Source organism: Giraffa tippelskirchi, chromosome 12 (assembly GCF_054371585.1).
Source record: "Giraffa tippelskirchi isolate mGirTip1 chromosome 12, T2T-mGirTip1v1.2.pri, whole genome shotgun sequence".
Taxonomy (NCBI): domain Eukaryota; kingdom Metazoa; phylum Chordata; class Mammalia; order Artiodactyla; family Giraffidae; genus Giraffa; species Giraffa tippelskirchi.
In genome coordinates, this window is record NC_137286.1 from 77383167 (window position 1) to 77406673 (window position 23507).

Consider the following 23507-nt stretch of genomic DNA (forward strand, 5'->3'; position numbering starts at 1 on the left):
AGGACATTACTCAAAGTGGTACAACACATGGTAGAAATTTGAATTCTATGTACCAAACTGACCAAATGATACTCCGTTAACATTTAGTGACTCAGTGAAAGGCACTAATAACAAATATAAATAAAATGAATGGCCCTATGATGAAAAGTATAAATACAGGGAATCACCCTCTGTGGTAAAGGATCTGCCTGCCATGCACGAGACTTGCAGAAGATGCAGGTTTGATTCCTGGGTTGGAAAGATGCCCTGGAGGAGGAAATGGCAACCCACTCCAGTATTCTTGCCTGGAAAATCCCATGGACAGAGAAGCCTGACTGGCTACAGTCCATGCGGTCACAAAGAGTCAGACAAGACTGAGAGACTAAACAACAAGGACAATAATTGTTTTATAATACCTATCTCTCCAAGATTTAAGAACTGGATAATTATTGGCAAAAAGTCATAAGCTTTCAGGCATACCATGAATAAAGGGTGATGAAGTAATATGAAATAAACATGGTGGCAGTAGTTAATAAAACTGTACCAGATAATTGAAATTTGCTATGAGAGTAGAACTGAAGTGCTCTCACCAAAGAAAATAAAAATAAAGTGATAAATATATTAGGTGATAGATGTGTTGATTAAGTAGATGGAGGTGAGAATATTTCCACAATGTATATGTACATCACATCACAGAACTTACAAATATTCCAAGTCAACTATACCTCAATAAGCTGAAATTTTAATAAAGAAAGCCACATGTCTTTTAGTCTCTATTTTTTTTTCCTTCTAAAATTTTAATTAACCACAAGTTTCCCTCAGTTGTAAGTGATATATGTTGATTAAATTCAGGCAGCCCCAAGGAAAAAGCTCTCTTAAATGAATAGAATATATAATATATATTTGGGGACTAAAAATGTTATTTCATTGCTATTGAAAACAAAGAGAAAAAGAAAAATGGTCTTTGTTCAACTACCAGGTGATTCTATACCAATCTTTTTAATGTCTGCCTGTAGTATTCTGCAAAGTGAATAAGCAAAGCATCTTATAGAATACTTATAGAAATCAGCAAAGCAAGGCTTTTCAGTCATGATTGTCCACGTGACAAGTATGTAGTACACTGCTTTCTCCTTGAAAAGTGTCACAGTTAAGACCAAGGCATTCTTGTTTATGGAACTTGTATGCATACTCTGGAACTCATATTTAACTGTCAAATCCTCTGAGTAAAAGCAGAATGCAGAAGATTTTTAATTTACAAGTGAGTCTATTTTAAGCTTGATTTTAAAAGAACACAAGAGCTATCATGTTTTCTTTAAAAAGTAGAACTCAGAGGTTTTGTCTCTCTTAAGATTCTCAAAGTTGTCAAGAATCTAGGCAGCTGTTTAGATTATATCAGTAGAAAAGCTGACTAAACAAAAACCCTTCCATTTTTGTGACTCTTTTTAGAATAAAATATGTTTTCATATTTAAAAGTTTTTTTTTTTTATCCTGAATAGTATATATATACCAGTATACTTGCTAGTTTCAAAGCTAATAATTTAAGGCTTTAATGAAGAGGGGGGAAAACTTGTATTTTCTAGCATATTTACCAATTGAATTCTTTTTGTAATTATGTAAAAGATAACCATTATTTCAGAATATTTCTATAATATAGCTTATTTTTTAAATATATCATTCTATATGAAATAAGCTAGACAGACTAACAAATACTGAGTGATTTCACTTATGTGTATAATCTAAAAACATCTAACTCACAGAACAGATTAGAGTGCTGGTTGCCAGGGACTGAGCTCCGGGAGTTGGTGATGGACAGAGAAGCCTGGCCTGCTGCAGTCCATGGGGTCTCAAAGAGTCAGACACAACTGAGCAACTGAACTGAACTGAACCGCCAGGGGCTGAGGGTTCCAGAAAATGGGAAGATGTTGGTTAAAGAATAAACATGCTCAGTTACAAGATTAATAAGTTCTGGAGGCTTGATGTACAGCATAGTATTTTTAGTTAAAAATGCTGTATTTTATACTTGAAATTTATTGAGTATAAATCTTAAATGTTCTCGTCACCATAAAAATTGTAACTAGTGAGATAATAGATGAGTTAATTTGATTATAGTAAGCATTTCACTATGTATACTTGAATCATTGTTATATCATTGTACATCTTTTTAAATTCACAATTTAAAAATGAAGTACATACACATTTTAATTGTCAATCATATTTCAATATTTTAAATAATATAATAATCCTTGTGAACATGAAAAATCTTTTGCAATAAATTAGGTTTGTATTGTCTCTAGGACACACTAGAGGTTCATTTCTGATTTTCTGTTTCTGGTAATAGCAGGTCAAAATATATGGTACAACTCCCTCTGAGAAAAGAAATAATATAGGAACAAAATATATTCCTAAAATTTTGTAATAGTAGCAAGAATGAACAAGAGAGTAAAGAAGTATCACAAGGACTTGAAATTCAGAGAAATAAATGAATTCTGAATCTACTTTTGCCCTAAGGACATATGCAGATTTCAAGAAATTTGAACTTTCCACCGAGTGAGGCTGATTGAATTCAAAGTACAGGACAAGGGAAAGCATTGAGTCCAAAATAATTACCTGCCCTACAACTTGCTGATATCACAAAGAAAAGCACCCTAGACTGAGAAATGGAGAACTACTTTCTCATAGAGTTTTTGCTTTGACAATCTAGGAAATCTTATGATTTGAAATTGGTTTAAGCTGGTTCTTAATCAGTATTCTGTGCAGATTCTTGGCTGAAACAAATGTCTATCTATTCTGAAGGAAAATAAATTTGAACCCAGGCTTCATGTTTGTGCTGTAGATAGATAATATTTCAAGAGTATGGTCCATTGCATAATCAGTGATGTGCTGTGCTTAGTTGCTCAGTCGTGTCTGACTCTTTGCAACCCCATGGACTGTAGCCCACCAGACTTCTCTGTCCATGGGATTCTCCAATATTGGAGTGGGTTGCCATGCCCTCCTCCAGGGGATCTTCCCAAGCCAGGGATGGCACCCAGGTCTCCCACATTGCAGGCAGAGTCTTTACCATCTAGGAAGCCCAATCAGTGATAATCAGATACAAAAAGGGAAAAAACAATAAGACATCATGAGAGAGAACTGAGGGGAAAACTAAAAGCAAACAGACAACAAAAAAAAACACAGAAAAGAAAACCAGAAATGAGTCATCAAAATTTCAAGTGTTAGAAAAACAAACACAAACCATAAATTAACTATAAAATAAATAAATTTAAAACAGCAATAAACTCATCAAGGCACAACATAGAATTATACACATAAAAGTTTGTTAAGGTGGGTGGTAGATCTCATTTTATGTGTTTTTACCATAATTTTTAAAAAAATTTAAAAATTCTATGAACAATGTACGTAGTGAGTGAGTGAAGTTGTTCAGTTGTGTCCGACTCTTTGTGACCCCATGGACTGTAGCCTACCAGGCTCCTCCTTCCATGAAATTTTCCAGGCAAGAGTACTGGAGTGGGTTGCCATAGGTTCTAAAATTTAGAAAAAAATAAGTGAAATCCTTAAAAATAATTATTATATATCCTTTAAATGATAGAAACTTTAAACATGTTAACCCATAAGCATTAACCAAATTAAATCAGTATTCAAATATCTTCCCTAAGTGTTAGTCAAGGACATATAACTTCAACACCAATCCCAGTAAAATTCATGAAAGAAATTGTATTAGTTTTATATTGTTGTTCAGTCACTAATTCATGTCTGACTCTTTGTGACCCCATGAACCGCAGCATGTCAGGCTTCATACTGCACTGTAACAAATTGACATAAACGTAGTGGAGAAGGCAATGGCAGCCCACTCCAGTACTCTTGCCTGGAAAATCCCATGGACGGAGGAGCCTGGTAGGCTGCAGTCCATGGGGTCGCTAAGAATCGGACACAACTGAGCGGCTTCCCTTTCACTTTTCCCTTTCATGCACTGGAGAAGGAAATGGCAACCCACTCCAGTATTCTTGCCTGGAGAATCCCAGGGACGGGGGAGCCTGGTGGGCTGCCGTCTATGGGGTCGCACAGAGTCAGACATGACTGAAGCGACTTAGCAGCAGCAGCAGTGGTTTAAAACAGCACATTTATTATGTTACAATATTGTAGATCGAGAATCCTACATGGATTTCACTAGACTAACATCAAGATGTTGGCAGGAAAATAATCCTAGGAGAGCCGCTGTTTTCTTTCCTTCCTGGTTGCCCTTCATTCCCTGACTTGTGACATTTTTCTCCATCTTCAATGCTAGCAATGTAGCATCTTTCTTATTCTGATTCTGTCTTCATATGTTTTTCTCTCGCCACAGCAAGGAAGGATTTTCCTCATTTGGATTCATGTGATTAGATTGGGTGCTAATCTCAATTGTATCTGCAGAATTCATTTTGCCTTGCAAAATATATATATATTCATGGATTCAGAAGATTCAGCAATGGGCATTTTGGGGAGCACAGTGTTCTACCTACCAAAGAAATTTTTTGCAGTGCTTCATAAAATCTTCCAAAGACTAGGCAAAGGGGATTCATTTTTCAAATTTTTTCATGAGGTACCCTGAACTTGATACCAAAATTTAGCAGAGGACTTTGAGAGATGAAACTTACAAGAATATCTCACTCATAAAAACATGCAAATTGGGATTCCCTAGTGGCTCAGTGGTGAAGAATCTGCCTGCCAGTGCAAGAAGCATGGGTTCGATCCCTGACCTAGGAAGATCTCACATGCCCTGGAACTAAACCCGCACACCACAACTATTCAGCCTGTGCTCTAAAACTTGTGCTCTGCAACAAGAGAAGCCACCACAATGAGAGACCCACACACCACAACCAGAGCTAGCCCTGGTGCACCGCAGTTAGAGAAAAGCCCATGAGGCAATGAAGATCCAGTACACTCAAAAATAGATAGATAAATAAAATAAAATTATTTAAAAGAACATGCAAACATCCTAAGCAAAATATTAGCAAAATAATTCCAACGTGAACAATTTGGATCCACCAAAAGCTTCAAGATGTATCTTAGATTAAAAAGCAAGCAATTTTAATTTATTATATCAACAGATTGACAGAGACTTTAAAAATCATATGGTTGTTTAATAAATTGAAAGAAATGTTTGACACAATCATTAAACAAAAGAGCTCTTAGGAAACTAGAAATGAAAGAGAATTCCCTTCATCTTTTAAAGGGTATCTATAAAAATTAACTCACAGCATACATCGTATACAGACGAATCCATACAATATGACTACATGTATTGAAAGGTCAGTAATAATCAGGATTAAATACTATTGTTTAAGGATGACTATCTAGTTGGCAAAGAAGATTTTTGTATTATAAGCAATTTTTTTAAAAAGTGATAATTTCCATAAAAGAAAGATAATTGTCAAATGGAGCAGGTCCACTGAGAGGAATCAAGAGCCAGTCTGCTGACTGCTGCTGAAGTGGGCAGAGCCTATTTGTTGATCTGGTACATGGGATTTTGCCTTATAATTACTTGTTAAGTTGAACATTTATATTTTATACATGTGTGTTACATTTCACAATAAAAAGGTTAGAAAATGAAGTACATCTTAACGCATATTTTACATAAGTAATCCATGTTTGTTATAGAAACATAATAAAGAATTCAAAAAGACAAAGAGTAATGTTTTTCCTTTCTGAAGTATCAGTAACAATTGATGTATTTCCTTTCAGGTATTGTCTGTGTATATGACCATACAGATGCATATGAATTCTACGAAATGTACTCTGAATTAAGAGTACACAATGAATGAATGCTTAGCACACTAATTAACAGAACTTCATGGAAATGACCCTCTGATATATTATCAGTATAATTGCCAGGCCAAACACTACATCATATTTGTGTAATTTCATGCATATTGTCAAATTGCATGCAAGAAAGTTTGTAGTATGACCCAATCACATTTCACCCTTGTTAATTCTAGTCATTATTATTCTTTTTCAAATTTGCATGCATGAGAAGTAAAAATGACTATTAGTTTTAATTGATATTTCTTTAATTTGTCACTAGTAGGAATAAATATTATGTTCACGTATTTACTTATTTGTATTTATTTTTTATGAAGTACTTGCTGATTTCCCTTTCTCTCTTTTTTCTTTTTTTTTTTCTTTAGAGTATGTGGTATGAGAAACTCCATGATTCTGTAATAGTCTCTAAGTCACTACCAAAAAAGCTATGCTATGAGTCATGAAACTGACCGAATTTAAATGTTTGAGTTGTGGAGTTTATCAAATCAGTTTAAAACTCACAATGAGAAACAAAGGGAAAGCGATAGACTCAAATAACATAGGAGAGAGAGCAAGTGAAAAGTATATACCAATTGAGTCCTGGAATAAATATTATGACCTGCCTCTCTATTTTCCACATCAGCTTCCCCTACTGATAACATAGTTAAGGAAACCAAAGTTAAGCCAAGAACAAAGGAGCGTAACCAGGCATAAGTTGCCTGAGTCTTGTGGACATGTGCTCTAAAAGAGAGCATGGTGACAAGTATATAGCCACAGCTGTGCCTTAAAAACTCACCTGCTAAACTGCCCTAGAGAGGATTTGCAGATTTTCAGGGCAGAGCATCTTTGAGGGTCAGAAGAGAATGGTGTTGAGTGTCATCAAATGGATGCCAAATAATGGCAGAGGTATGATTATGAGCTGATCTCAATTGATCTTTCTATATAAAATCAGCACTCACATTTCTATTTATTGTACCTATAGCATATTTTGTAGATTACTAGCTATATATATGTATAATATATATACATATATAAATATATGTAAAATATATATAGAATCTTGGGGCTTCCTGGTGGCACAGGGGTGAAGAATCTGCCTGCCAATGCAAGAGACACAAAAGACACAGTTTTGGTCCCCGGGTCAGGACGATCCCCTGGTGAAGGAAATAGCAACCAACTCCAGTCTTCTTGCCTGGAAAATCCCATGGACAGAGGAGCCTGGTGGGCTATAGTCCGTGGAGTCACAAAAAAATCGGACACAACTGAGTGACTGAGCGCACACACACACACAAACAATGCACCTTATGAAGTCGGTTCTGTCTCACACACACACTCTCTGCTTATTACATATCTGTATTTCACATGCCATATGTGTTTTTTCCATATCGCCTATGCTATTAAACAACCTCACTTGCTCTGTATGCTCAACATCAGCCCTTACAATATCTTTATTAGTTGCTCTATTATTATAATTCTTGCCAGTGAGCTTTAGAGATCAATCAACTGATCAAGGTTACTCTTATAGGAAGAAGGAAAGCTGAGACTTGGATCCAATTTGTCTGACTCTAATGTGTACAGACGTGATCATTACAAAAGACTGTTTCCACATGGGAAAAAGAATAAAGGTTTGAGAAATGATTTTCACTTATTGAAGACTGCTTCTTTATTTATGACATCTGCATTAGCTCTCTACAAGAAGTTATGCTTATTCAGGTAATTCATTCAAGCCACTTGTCTCCATAGATACACTCAATTCTGATGCACTTGGAGAGCTCTTTCTTCATTATAACACATCTCTTGCATTATTCCTTTTTGTTATTCAAGTGCCAACTATTAATCTATGCAGAAAAAGCAATGTAAATGAGAAATAGAAAGACATACCTCCTAACATCTTTGATATAACATGAATTCATAGAAAGCATTGAAAAATGGTAGAAAAATATATTTTGAGAAAGGAATGTTGATATAAAAAATCTGAGACTGAAAAGGATATTGATCCCAATTCTGCTGGGAGCAATACAGAATGAGATAACAAAAAAAGAAATCATCACTTATGAAATGCATTAATTTCTTTTATTTCCCTTGTTTGCACACTGGGAATTGTGTATGATAATGACAGAGATAATTAAGTAGAAAATTACAAATGGAAAGTTTAGTGCATGAGAATAGTTTAGTGCATGGGTCTGTTTACACAGTTTCCTCTGCTTATCTTAGATTCTGTTTCCAGAGATTAGGGACACATGCATGAATTGAGTAGAGAGAAACTTAATTTAGTCTGTTTATCTTAACAGAAGACTGATAAATAAGTGTCATCACAACTGATAAAGTTCAATTATGTAGAAAATGGAGAGCTGAACTGGTCAACAAATGTGTCCTGAATGAGATGACAGTGGGCTGAACCATAAATGATGGAGGATATTTATACTGCAGAGAGTGAGCATAGGGTAGAAATGGAATTCATAACAAGAGAAATAAAAAGTCTCCAAAGGATGCAAGGATTCATATATCCAAAACATATTGATCATCTACAATTTATCAGGTAATATGCTAATTTCTGAAAATATAAGGAAATGAAAAATGACCCCACTTCTCACAAATATAAGTTTATCTGGAAAAGCTTATACATTTAATATAGAATGATTAGTAAAATTATGGAAATAAGAATAGTATACGGAGAAGCAGAGAGAAGTAACAATGAAGTTTGTTTTTGACAATAAAGTCACACAAGAATAGCAAAATTTTGAGCTGTGTTTTTAAAAAATTGCATAAGAAATGCTAGGAAGACAGATGTTCCCAGGGAAATATATAATTATGTGCTCTTTGGAGAAAATGTAAAAAGAAATAATGGGTTTTTACCATAGGTTTATGTGTGGCAGAAAAGAGAAAGATAAAAGTGATAGAACATGCAACAGAGTTGTAAGGATCAGCCAAGTCTTGTAGAATTTACAATGTGTGGAAAGAAACTTGGAATTTATTTTGTAGGAAATGGTCAAACTCTTAAAGAATGATTGGTAAAAGAGATTCATGATCAGATTTCAATTTCAGAAAGATTACTACAGAAATGTGGTAGAAGCAGATCAGAAGAAGGCAAAATGGAATTAGGGAGACCTAATTCTTTTCCAAGTAAGTGGATGAGTGCTATAGAGATTAAAACAGGAGAAATGAAAAACCTGAGCTGAGGCAATAGTGTAGGGGATAAAAAAGGAAGAGCGTAACTGAGAAATATTAAAAGGAAGTATTAGCTCAATACTACACTGATCTGGGGAAGAATTATAGATAATTCACAAAATTCATTTTGAAATTCTGCCTGGATTACAAGGCCTTTCATCAAAATAAGACAAGAAAGGAAGTTGGTGAGAAGACAGAGAACTTACACAGAATTTATTTTTCATACTAATTTTATGTTCTAGTAGAAAATTCAAAGATAGGTAACTGGTAGACAGCATAAGCATGAAAAGCAGAAAGGGGACTGTCTTTTCTCCTGATTAAACTTAAAAGATTTTGCACCATTAGGGAAGCCATTGACAAAACAAAAAGACAACCTAAGAAATTGGAGAAAGATTTGCAAATGATATGAGCAGCAGAGGATGAGGTGGTTGGATGGCATCCGTGCCTCAAGGGACATAAATTTGAAAAAACTCCAGTGATAGTGAAGGACGGGGAGCCTGGCCTGATGCAGTCTGCGGGGTCACACATTGTTGGACACAACTTAGCGATTGAACAAAATAACAACAGCAACATGGATGGTAGCAATAAAAGAAAGATGGGTTTTTCCCTAACCTCCCCTTTCACTAACTATAGCCAAGTAACAGATGGGTTTTGTATCAGAATAACAAGGGATGGGCACTTGCTGGTGGTAGTAAGGTCAAAAATGAAGAGGAGCACGCTTGCAGAGGTCAAGGTCAGGGGGCAGAAGCTTTCTCTGCCTCTTCCAAGTCCATTTTCCAATCCTGAGACCTTAATAACCTGTTAGTAGTATAATCACAAGTGTCAAGTTTTGACTTTTCCATAATTTCTATTTTCTTCACATAACGTAGATGACGGATCATGGCAAAGAGTGAGAGGCCCACAAAAAAGTCAGAATATGTCCCCCTAAAAAGGGCTGTGATTAGTAGAAAGTGACAGCTATCAACCTCAGTAATTATCAGTGACATCCATTTCTCTCTTTATATTAAAGTCAGTCAGAAAAATATTTCACCTAGCAGAGTTTGTGTTAAGGAAAGTTGGGTTAATATCGAATCATTCGTTAAAAATAATTCCTCCAGATTCCTAAATAACCCACTCTGATAAAGCTCAGATTTTAACTTTCTCTTTTTAAATATGCTTTAGAAGACTTTTTTTGATAAAAAAAAATAAAAAGAGAGAGAGGAATTTAGGAGGATCAACATTTCTCTTTCTGTTATAATTCTACATGGTGAAAGAAGAGATTCCTGGAAATACTTGTGATGTGCTTGGAGAGTAAGGACAATTTCCTCCTACTATTGGGAACATTTAATTTGCAGCTTGGGTGGGGGGAGGCATTCAGCCTCAACGTACAATATACAGTCTTTTTTGTTTGTCTCATAACACCAATAAGGAGCTAACAGAGCTCACAAGCTCCTTTATAATGGGTTGAATGACTGCTGTATTATAGCTGCAAACAAAGCTCCAGAAGCAATTCAAAATTATTTTTATGCTTGCAAATATGTTGCTCATTGTTCCTTGTTTTAGAAGTAACCTTAATTTGCACTGAAAATTCTGTTAGCATCTTATTTTCATAAGGCTCTGTATCTTTTAACATGGATCTATTTTTTTCCAATTGGTGAATAATTTTTCAGGGAAGTGTTTACTAAATTCATAAGACTATCACTATTCTCTCTGCTATAATTAAGGTATGGTGCTTACACCTTAGTGATAAAACTATTAACTCCAGAAACCCATTTTATGAGCAAAGTTGTAGCTTATAGTTTTCTAAAAAAGCTTTTGGGCATATTTTATTTATAAATCCACGTGTAAAGAAATGTGTTGAGCATATTTTTAAAAACTTCTTCCTGGGAGACATAAGAAAATTTTTCAGACAAATATTTAAATGAACAATATCAGAAAACTTGCACATGTAAACTGCTGATGGATTATTTAAAATAATTTATATTACTTTTCCTTTCTAAAATGTACCTATATTTGTATGGATAGTCTTTCAGAATAAAATTAAAATCATCATTAAAGAGAATTGAGGAAAGGCTTTAGATATCTTATTTCCTTGCTATATATACTAAGACATTTCTCTATATTTCATAAATGCACCAGATATATGTATGTCATCAAACTGAACAAACCAATATTAGTTATAATCCTCAAATTCTATTGATCATGTGCTTTATCCCAAGCAACATTCTTGTCACTTTAGTCATGTTAATAAGTATAACTATTTTAATAATGCTATAATGTAGGCACTGCTATTATTTCCATTTTGCAAATGAGAGAAATGGGGTACAGAGATTTATTCCCTTACTGAAGGCTGTTCGGTCAATAAATTGCAGGACTAGTATTGTATCCTAGACCTTTTGAATCCAGAACCTATGCTTCTATCAGAAACTTAGTCACATTGCTCTTTTGGTTAGTTTAGTGGATTGAATTATTGTTTTCCAGAAAAAAAAATTGCTTATTCTTAAAAGAGAAGATATGCTTTTAAGATAGAGAGTTTTTCTACATATTCCCTTCCATTAGACTGTGCACGGTCAAGTTGTATGTTCCAAATATATTCATCAGTCTTGATTGTAACATTGCAAAAATTAATTAAATTGTCATTGACTATGTTTCATTTTAGATATTGGCACAACATTAGGAAATAATTATGAGCCCACCATTTGGGAGACTCTTATATGTACACTTATTATTGTCATTTTTCCCCTGGGGAGAGGATATTGGAAACTGCTAAGAGACATAAAAAATTACAAATTATTTTACAAGTCCTTTTTCCAAATAAAATCAAGTTTAGCACATTAAAGACTTTGCTCACAATTACCTTTGGTGTTTTGTGACAGCAAAAGTAGCTGAAAATGACCATCAGCTAAGAAGTAGTAAAAATAAAAAATAATGACCTAGGAATCCCCATTGTGTTTGCAGTTTATTTCTATTGTATGAGGTTTCTTCAAAAATGCTAAATCGTATACTTGCCTATGTCAGAAGCCATCTTTCAGATGGATTTTGCTCACCTGTGATGCCATAATTGTAGAATCTTTTAGCACAGGGTTCAAATCCACTGCCTTCCTCTTTTTTTTTTTTTTTTTTTTGGCAGCTTGCCTCCATGATTCCTGCTGCAAGAACTTGTCAAGAGAGCAGGAGATAGCAATCTTCTAGTCCTCTTGGAGATTTGCACGTAGGAAAGCAAGCAAATCTATATTCACTCTCTGCATGGCTCATGGGGTGATGAAGACAATGTGAGCTTCAGAGGGAACCATTGCTTCACAACAAGGAACTCATGCATTTCAAATTGCTTGACACCTGAGTTTGAAATAAGTCCATATTCCTGTTGTTTAATGATGCTGCTGGACTGGCAAGACTGACAGCTTGAAGGAGCATGCACAAAGTCTTACAGCATGTTAATTCAAGGAAATGTGCCTTTTTTTTTTCCTGATTGTCATGATTACGAGAAAGAGAAATTGGCCATATCTTCCTGGGCCTGCATCTAGTTGCATAGCACTGTGACAACATAGACTCTGCATTGAGTTTATGGATTTAATTCTCCTTATTTCTACTTGTACGAGTGTATTTTGCTAAGTGTTTAAAACACTGACGTATCCGGCATAGACTTTCTTTCATGTCCATCATCAGACTACTATAGTGTTTTATCAATCATATCTTTTTAGTTTTCTGTTACCTTTTTCCATACTGTCTGGCCTTTGCCTCATATAGATGCTTGTACAGAAAGGATAACTATCTGATTACTCTTTGGGTTGTGCAAAAACATGGTGTTTGATAGATTTATTGATTATACTGAGTACAAACTACTTAACTACAGTAAGCATCTCTTTATTTTTTCTTCCTCTGTATTGTCACTGACACGTATATATATCTTCATTCACACAGATCCACTTAAATACATAGGTCCATGGCTCTCAGCTCCCAATTTTCATCCCAGTTATCCTTCTTATCGAAGTTATCCTTCAATACTTTGGCCACCTGATGTGAAGAACTGACTCACTGGAAAAAACCCTGATGCTGGCAAAGATTGAAGGCAGGAGGAGAAGGGGACGACAGTGGATGAAATGGTTGGATGGCATCCCCGACTCAATGGGCATGACTTTGAGTAAACTTAGGGAGTTGGTGATGGACAGGGAGGCCTGGTGTGCTGCAGTTCATGGGGTCACAAAGGGTCAAACATGACTGAGCAACTGAACTGAACTGAACTATCCTTCTTAACTAATGTCCCATGCACTGTATATTTAAGGCTTATTTGGGACTTTTGCAATTGCAGCTACACATACTATCTTTGAAGTTACTGAGGGAAATGAAATTAAATCAGCTAATCACAGGTCTGGCGAAAAAGAGATTTTTCCACTGAAACCTTAGGAAAAAACCTGACAGCACACTCTTAACTATTCATATCACTTTTTTTTCCCCCAAAAAACAAGCCCTGTCTTTAATCTGTTATTTGGTTTCAAGCCTTCTTTGATCCATTATTCACTTTGAAATCCAACCTTTGTTTAGACATTCACTTTAGCCCTATATTCTAAAATTACACTCACAGTTCAGAAAGAGGGAGCTTTAAAATAGCTGCCTGTTCTTAATTTCCCAGATCATGGAAATACATAGAAGCTACTGAACTACCAAACTCATCTGAGCTGGTTCCAGCCACAAGAAGCACAATAATTGGGGTTCAAGTAATTAGATAACAATTTATTTTGTACTGTTACCTAAATACAGTCATAATGTAAACTAATGACTAATACAACATCCAAGAACCACTGGATCATTGAAAAAGCAAGAGAGTTCCAGAAAAACATCTACTTCTGCTTTATTGACTATGCCAAAGCCTTTGACTGTGTGGATCACAATAAACTGTGGAAAATTCTGAAAGAGATGGGAATACCAGGCCATCTGACCTGTCTCTTGAAAAACCTGTATGCAGGTCAGGAAGCAACAGTTAGAACTGGACATGGAACAAAAGACTGGTTCCAAATAGGAAAAGGATTACGTCAGGGCTGTATATTGTCACCCTGCTTATTTAACTTATATGCAGAGTACATCATGAGAAATGCTGGGCTGGAAGAAACACAAGCTGGAGTCAAGATTGCTGGGAGAAATATCAAGAACCTCAGATGTGCAGATGACACCACCATTATGGCAGAAAGCGAAGAAGAACTAAAGAGCCTCTTGATGAAAGTGGAAGAAGAGAGTGAAAAAGTTGGCTTAACGCTCACCATTCAGAAAACTAAGATTATGGCATCTGGTCCCATCACTTCATGGGAAATAGATGGGGAAACAGTGGAATCAGTGTCAGACTTTATTTTTGGGGGCTCCAAAATCACTGCTGATGGTGACTGCAGCTGTGAAATTAAAAGACACTTACTCCTTGGAAGGAAGGTTATGGCCAACCTAGATAGCATATTTAAAAGCAGAGACATTACTTTGCCAACAAAGGTCCATCTAGTCAAGGCTATGGTTTTTCCAGTGGTCATGTATGGATGTGAGAGTTGGACTGTGAAGAAAGCTGAACACCAAAGTATTGATGCTTTTGAACTGTGGTGTTGGAGAAGACTCTTGAGAGTCCCTTGGACTGCAAGGAGATCCAACCAGTCCATCCTAAAGGAGATCAGTCCTGGGTGTTCATTGGAAGGACTGTTGTTGAAGCTGAAATTCCAATACTTTGGCCACCTCATGTGAAGAGTTGACTCATTGGAAAAGACCCTAATGCTGGGAAGGATTGGGGGCAGGAGGAGAAGGGGACGACAGAGGATGAGATGGCTGGATGGCATCACCGACTCGATGGACTTGGGTTTGGGTGGGCTCTGGGAGTTGGTGATGTACAGGGAGACATGGCATGCTGCGATTCATAGGGTTGCAAAGAGTCGGACACGACTGAGCGACTTAACTGAACTGAACTGAACTGAATGACTAATCAAATATTGAAATGTTCCCCAGTCTTTCTTTCAAAGAGCTTGAAAATTCTGGGAGATTCAGTTTAGTTCAGTTCAATTCAGTTCAGTTCAGTCGCTCTGCGACCCCATGAATCACAGCACTCCAGGCCTCCCTGTCCATCAACAACTGCCGGAGTCCATCCCAACCCACGTTGGTGATGCCATCCAACCATCTCATCCTCTCTCGTCCCCTTCTCCTCCTGCTTTCGATCTTTCTCAGCATCAGGGTCTTTTCAAATTAGTCAGTTCTTCTCATCAGGTGGCCAAAGTACTGGAGTTTCAGCTTTAACATCAGTCCTTCCAATGAACACCCAGGACTGATCTCCTTTGGGATGGATTGGTTGTATCTCCTTGCAGTCCAAGGGACTCTCAAGAGTCTTCTCTAACACCACAGTTCAAAAGCATCAATTCTGTGGTGCTCAGCTTTCTTTATAGTCCAACTCTCATATCCACACATGACTACTGGAAAAACCATAGTGTTGACTAGATGGACCTTTGTTGACAAAGTAATGTCTCTGCTTTGTAATATGCTATCTAGGTTGGTCTTCACTTTCCTTCCAAGGAGTGTCTTAATTTCATGACTGCAATCGTCATAGCTTCTTTATCCATCCATCTGTTGATGGACCCTTAAGTTGCTTCCATATCTTGGCAGTTGTAAATAATACTGTTATGAATATTGGCATGTATGTACCTTTTCAAGTTAATGTTTTTGTGGGTATATATATCCAGGAATAAAATTGCTGATTCATATGGTAGTTTTATTTTAATTGGTCCTCTGTGACAACCTAGAGAGGTGGGATGGGGTGGGAAGTGGGAGAGAGGTTCAAAAGGGAGGGGACATATCAAATCTTCATCACTCAGACTTTATTTATGGTCCAACGCTCACATCCATACATGACTATTGGAAAACCATAACTTTGACTATATGGACTTTGTTGACAAAGTGACATCTCTGTTTTTTAATAAGCTGTCTAGGTTTGTCATAGCTTACATTCCAAGAGAAAGCATCCTTTAATTTCATGGCTGCAGTCATCACTGACAGTGATTTTGGAGCCCAAGAAAATAAAATCTGTTACTGCTTCCACTTTTCCCCTTCTATTTGCCATGAAGTGATGGGACCAGATAACATGACCTTAGATGTTTAAATTTTGAGTTTTAAGCTGGCTTTTTCACTCTCCCCTTTCACCCTAATCAAGAGGCTCTTTAGTTCCTCTTTACATTCTGCCATTAGACTGGTATCATCTGCATGTTTGAGGGTGTTGATATTTCCCCTGGCAATCTTGATTCCAGCTTGTGCTTTATCCAGCCTGGCATTTCTCATGATGTACTCTGCATGTAAGTTACATAAACAGAGTGACAATATACAGCCTTGACACACTCCTTTCCCAATTTGGAACTAGTCTGCTGTTCCATGTCTGGTTCTCACTGTTGCTCCTTAACCTGTATACAGGTTTCTCAGGAGGCAGGTCAGGTGGTGTGGTATTCCCATCTCTTGAAGAATTTTCCACAGTTTATGGTAATCCACACAGTCAAAGGCTTTAATTGACTAAATGAAGCAGAAGTACATGATTTTCTGGAATTTTATTGATCCAACGAGTGTTGGCAATTTGATCTCTGGTTCCTTTCCCTTTTCTAAATCCAACTTGAACATCTGGAAATTCTTGGTTCACATACTTTTGAAGCCTGGCTTGGAGGATTTTTAGCATTACTTTGCTAGCATATGAGATGAGTACAATCATGTGTTAGTTTGGACATTCTTTGGCATTGCCTTTCTTTAGGATTGGAATGAAAAGTGACCTTTTCCAGTCTTGTGGCCACTGCTGAGTTTTCCAAATTTGATGGCATATTGAGTGCAACACTTTCACAGCATCATCTCTTAAGACTTGAAATAGCTCAGCTGGAATTCCATCACCTCTACTAGCTTTGTTCGTAGTGATGCTTCCTATGGCCCACTTGACCTTGCTTTATAGGATGTCGGGCTCTAGGTGAGTGATCACACTACCATGGTTATCTGGGTTGTGAAGATTTTTTTTGTGTAGTTCTTCTGTGTGTTCTTGCCACCTTTTCTTAATATTTTCTGCTTTTGTTAGCTCCATACCATTTCTGTCCTTTATTGTGCCCTCTGTTTGAATGAAATATTCCTTTGGTATGTTTAATATTTTTGGAAAGATCTCTAGTCTTTCCCATCCTATTGTTTTTCTCTAGTTCTTTGCATTGGTCACTTAGGAAGGCTTTCTTATCTCTCCTTGCTATTCTTTGGAATTCTGCATTCAAATGGGTATAGCTTTCCTTTTCTCCTTTGCCTTTAGCTTCTCTTCTTTCCTTACCTATTTGTAAGGCCTCCTCAGACAGTCATTTTGCCTTTTCATATTTCTTATTCTTGCAGATGGTTTTGATCACTGCCTCTTGTACAGTGTTACAAACCTCATCCATAGTGTTTCAGGCACTCTGTCAGATCTAATTCCTTGAATTTATTTGTCACTTCCACTGTATAATCATAAGAGATTTGATTTGATTTAGGTCATACCTGAATGGTCTATTGGTTTTCCTTGCTTTCTTCAATTTAAGTCTGAATTTTTGCAATAAGTACTTCATGATCTGAGCAACAGCCAGCTCCTGGTCTTGTTTTTGCTGACTGTACATAGATTTTCCATCTTCAGCTGCAAAGAATATAATCAACCTGAGAACCCCATGAACAGTATGAAAAGGCAAAAAGATATGACACTGAAAGATGAACAACCCAGGCCAGTAGATTCCCAATATGCTACTGGAGAAGACTAAAGAAATAGCTCCAGAAAGAATGAAAAGGCTGAGACAAAGCAAAAAAAAAAAAAAAAAAAAAAGCCCAGTTGTGTATGTGACTGGTGATGGAAGTCAAGTTTGATGCTGGAAAGAACAATATTGCATAGGACCTGGAATGATAGGTCCATGAATCAAGGTAAATTGCAAGTGGTCAAACAGGAGATGACAAGAGTCAACATTAACTTTTAGGAATCAATGAACTAAAATAGACTGAAATGGGCAAATTAATTCAGATGATCATTATATCTACTACTTTGGGCAAGAATTCCTTAGAAGAAATGGAGTAGCCCTCATAGTCAACAAAAGAGTCTGAAATGCATATTTGGGTGCAATCTTCAAGATGACAGAATGATCTCTGTTTGTTTCCAAGGCAAACCATTCAAATCACAATAACCCCAGTCTATGCCCCAACCAGTAATGCAGAAGAAGCTGAAGTTGAAGAGTTCTATGAAGACCTACAAGATCTTCTAGAACTAACACCGAAAATATATATCCTTTTCATCATACGGGACTGGAATGCAAAAGTACAAAGTCAAGAGTTAGATTAACGGGCAAGTTTGGCCTTGGAGTACCAAATGAAGCTGGGCAAAGGCTAACAGAGTTTTGCCAAAAGAAAGCAAAAAATATAATCAATCTGATTTAAATATTGACCATTTTGTGATGTCCATATGTAGAGTCATCTCTGGTGTTGTTGGAAAAGGGTGTTTGCTATGACTAATATGTTCTTTTGACAAAACTCTCTTAGCCTTTGCCCTGCTTCATTTTGTATTCCAAAGCCAAATCGGCTTGTTATTCCAGTTGTCTCCTAACTTCCTACTATTACATTCCAATCCCCTATGATTAATTGGACATCTTTTTTTGGTGTTAGTTCTAGGAGGTCTTCTAGGTCTTCATAGAACTGATCAACTTCAGTTTCTTTGGTATCAGTGGTCATGTCATATAGACTTGGATTACTGTGATTTTGAATGGTTTGTCTTGGAAACAAACTGAGATTTTTCTTTTCTTTCTTTCTTTTTTTTTTTTTTTGTCGTTTTTAAGCTTGCTCCCAATTACTGCATTTTGGAGTCTTTTGTTGATTATGAGGGCTACCCCATTTCTTCTATGATAGTTTTGCCCTCAGTAGTCATTATAATGGTCATCTGAATTAAATTCACCCATCCCCATCCATTTTAGTCACTGATTCCTAAGATGTAGATGTTTACTCTGGCCACCCTCTGCTTGACCACATACAATTTACCTTGAATCATGGACCTATTATGCCAGGTTCCTAAGCAATGCTGTACTTTCAACATAGGAGTTTGCTTTCATCACCAGACACATCCTCAACTGAACACCATTTCTGCTTTGGCCCAGCCATTTCATTCTTTCTGGAGTTATTAGCACTTGTCCTCTGACTCTCTCCAGGAGCATACTGGACACCTTATGACCTGGGAAGCTCATCTGTTGGTGTCATATTTTTGTTTGCTTTTTTATACAGTTCACAAAGTTCTCACAGCTAGGACATTGGAGTGGGTCTCCATTCCCTCCTGCAGTGGATCATGTTTTGTTGAAACTCTCTGTATGACCTATCTGACTTGGGTGGCCATACGTGGCATGGCTCATAGCTTCATTGAGTTACACAAGCCCCTTCCATCAAAACAAGGCAGTGATCCATGAAAGGCGATAATAGAACTGAAAAAAGTCAAATACTTTATCTCACAAGGTGCCATATCTAGGCTAAAAATACTGCCATAATGAACATAATATATTATATAATTTTATATTATATAACATAACAATATATTATAATGTATTTAGAAAATAACTTATTCTGTAAAGCAAAATCTTACAAAAAATTTAGAATTCACAAAAAAAATGAAGTTCAGAGTATATAAAATTCAAATCACCTATAATAAGGATAATCAGTTTTTAAAAAATGTTAAAGATAGTGTTATTTAAAATGTGACATTTTGTTAATTTTCTGCAGTGCCATGAACAAGGAATCAAACATGAATTGATTGATTATATGAGGGAGAATTTTTATTAACAATGTAAATATCTCCCTAGCACATCAGAAAAATATCAACTTCATCTACAATTCTGCAAAATTAATCCATTCTTGACTTTTGTCTTTTTTTCAAAATAATCTTTATAATAATATAAATCTCAGTTATCATATAGCAATTTTATTTGGCTTCATAACCATATGACACACACACACACACACACACACAGACACACAAACACATCGCTGAATGTATATTTAACCTAAATATCAATAAATAGAGTCCTCAGTGTATATTTTTCACAATAAGAGCATATTTTATAACTTAGCCAACAAACTATTTTTACTAACAGTTGCTGCTGCTGCTAAGTCGCTTCAGTCGTGTCCGACTCTGTGCGATCCCATAGACGGCAGCCCACCAGGCTCTGCCATCCCTGGGATTCTCCAGGCAAGAATACTGGAGTGGGTTGCCATTTCCTTCTCCAGTGCATGAACAGGAAAAGTGAAAGTGAAGTCGCTCAGTCACGTCTGACTCTTAGCGACCCCATGGACTACAGCCTACCAGGCTCCTCCGTCCATGGGATTTTCCAGGCAAGAGTATTGGAGTGGGGTGCCATTGCCTTCTCCGTTACTAACAGTACATGTTGTGAAATAATTGCATCATGACTACAATATTTGAAAGATGTCTTTCGTTCAATGATATTTAATGAATTATAGTTTGTAATGGAAAAAGTTTTAAGTATGTAAAATAATCAGAAAGTATTTAATTTTTCTGAATAGCACAAAAAACATTTTATACGTACTCAGTCTGGAGTTCAGCAGATAAAGGTGAGGCTTGTTGTGTGATGTCAGATTCTGTGAAATGTGGACAGGGAAATTTTTAAACTCTTCTGAAACTACAGAGTGATGAAGAACTACAATGAAAATGTTATTTGCATTAAGAAATATTAGCTTTTTTCCTTTTATTAAAATTGTCATAAAATCACAGTACACTTTAATTAGTAAAAACAAAAATTACAATGCAAGAAAAAAAATTTTAAATACTTTTCATAGAAAAGAAGTTTCAAATATGCATAAGTATTCCATTTCTGGTTATGAAGTGCAGCCAAAATGTGACTGAAATATAAGAAGCTGAAAATCCTATTTGTACATTTATGTCTCTTCAGTTCAGTTCAGTCACTCGGTCATGTCCGACTCTTTGCAACCCCATGAATCGCAGCATGCCAGGCCTCCCTGTCCATCATCAACTCCTGGAGTTTACCCAAACTCATGCCCATTGAGTCAGTGATGCCATCCAGCAATCTCATTCTCTGTTGTCTCCTTCCCATCCTGCCTCCAATCCTTCCCAGCATCAGGGTCTTTTCCAATGAGTCAACTCTTCATATAAGGTGACCAAAGTATTGGAGTTTCAGCTTCAACATCAGTCCTTCCAATGAACACCCAGGACTAATCTCCTTTAGGATGGACTGGTAGGATCTCCTTGCAGGCCAAAAGACTCTCAAGAGTCTTCTCAAACACCACAGTTCAAAAGCATCGATTTTTTGGTGCTCAGCTTTCTTCACCGTCCAATGCTCACATTCATGCATGACTATTGGAAAAACCATAGCCTTGACTAGACTGATCGTTGTTGACAAAGTAATGTCTCTGCTTTTTAACGTACTATCTAGCTTGGTCATAACTTTCCTTCCAAGGAGTAAGCGTCTTTTAATTTCATGGCTGCAATCACCATCTGCAGTGATTTTGGACCCCCCAAAAATAAAGTCTGACACTGTTTCCCCATCTATTTCCCATGAAGTAATGGGACCAGATGCCATGATCTTAGTTTTCTGAATGTTGAGTTTTAAGCCAACTTTTTCACTCTCCTCTTTCACTTTCATCAAGAGGCTCTTTAGTTCCTCTTCACTTTCTGCCGTAAGGATGGTGTTATCTGCATATCTGAGGTTATTGATATTTCTCCAGGCAATCTAGATTCCAGCTTGTGCTTCTTCCAGCCCAGCATTTCTCTTTATGTACTCTGCATATAAGTTAAATAAGCAGGGTGACAATATACAGTCTTGACGTACTCCTTTTCCTATTTGGACCCAGTCTTCTGTTCCATGTCCAGTTCTAACCATTGCTGCCCGATCTGCATACAGGTTTCTCAAGAGGCAGGTCAGGTGGTCTGGTATTCCCATCTCTTTAAGAATTTTCCAGTTTATTGTGATCCACACAGTCAAAGGCTTTGGCGTAGTCAATAAAGCAGAAATAGATGTTTTTTCTGGAACTCTTTTACTTTTGCAATGATCCACCGGATGTTGACTATTTGATCTCTGGTTCCTCTATCTTTTCTAAAACCAATTTGAACATCTGGAAGTTCACAGTTCACGTATTGCTGAAGCCTGGCTTGGAGAATTTTGAGCATTACTTTACTAGCGTGTGAGATGGGTGCAATTGTGCAGTAGTTTGAGCATTCTTTGGCATTGCCTTTCTTTGAGATTGGAATGAAAACTGACCTTTTCCAGTCCTGTGGCCACTGCTGAGTTTTCCAGATTTGCTGGCATATTGAGTGCAGCACTTTAAAAGCATCATCTTTCAGGATTTGAAATAGCTCAACTGGAATTCCATCACCTCCACTAGCTTTGTTCGTAGTGATGCTTCCTAAGGCTCACTTGACCTCACATTCCAAGATGTCTGACTCTAGGTGAGTGATCACACCATCGTGATTTTCTGGGTCATGAAGATCTTTTTTGTACAGTTCTTCTGTGTATCCTTGCCACCTCTTCTTAATATCTTCTGCTTCTGTTAGATCCATACCATTTCTGTCCTTTATCAAGCCCATCTTTGCATGAAATCTTCTCTTGGTATCTCTAATTTTCTTGAAGAGATCTCTAGTCTTTCCCACTCTGTTGTTTTCCTCTATATCTTTGCATAGATCGCTGAGGAAGTCTTTTTTATCTCTACAAACCTATTTATATGTTTATAATCTCAAATATTAATGATGAATTGTTAAAATTTGTCATGAGTATAACTAGTCATTATAATTTTGATCTTCTGAAATGCAAATTATTAATCAAGACTAAAAAAGCTTCTTGATTGACAATATAAATAATATTTTATTGTCTGAGACATCTAAAATTTAAATTTAATATTAGATTATCCAAATACTAATAATGACTCTTAGACATATTTCCTCTAATAGCAGAGTGAGGTAGTAAAGATGAGAGCTAGTTTATTATATATTTTAAGTTTATTAAACATATATAAATATATTCATAAATTTAAACATATTTTTAAATGCATGCACATATTTCTCTTGAAATAATATTTTAAGTTTGAAAACAAAATATTTTTGCATAATTTCTACATTTTTCTCCCAAATCTTTTTCTGAGAAATTGGTTATCTTCTGACTTATAGACAATGGCATGTTGGTTCTTTTCTTGATAGCTTTGAATTTATTTTTTTTAAATGAACATAATTCATAAATCTTAAACCTAAGCAAATAATAAGGCAGTATTGAGGTTCTATTTGAAGTGCCATCCTTAAGAAGTATATTTATCAGACTTAATAACTGAAATAATGGCCAAATAGAATATGTTGAACTCAATCAATCAAGTTTGGAATCTGATACAATTAATATAAAATTATTTGTGGATAACAAGAGAAATTCAATTATGGATATTTTGTTGGGCAATGTTAAAAATTTAATTTTGATAGCTACAATAATGACATTGTGATTTCATTAAAAATATGAATTTTCTTTATTGCTACCAATACTACCTCAGTTATTTGGTTTGAGCCCACACTGTCATCTCCCATTTCATATTTCAGGTGAATTGCTTCATCCTTTCCCAGTGTGCTTAGTACTATT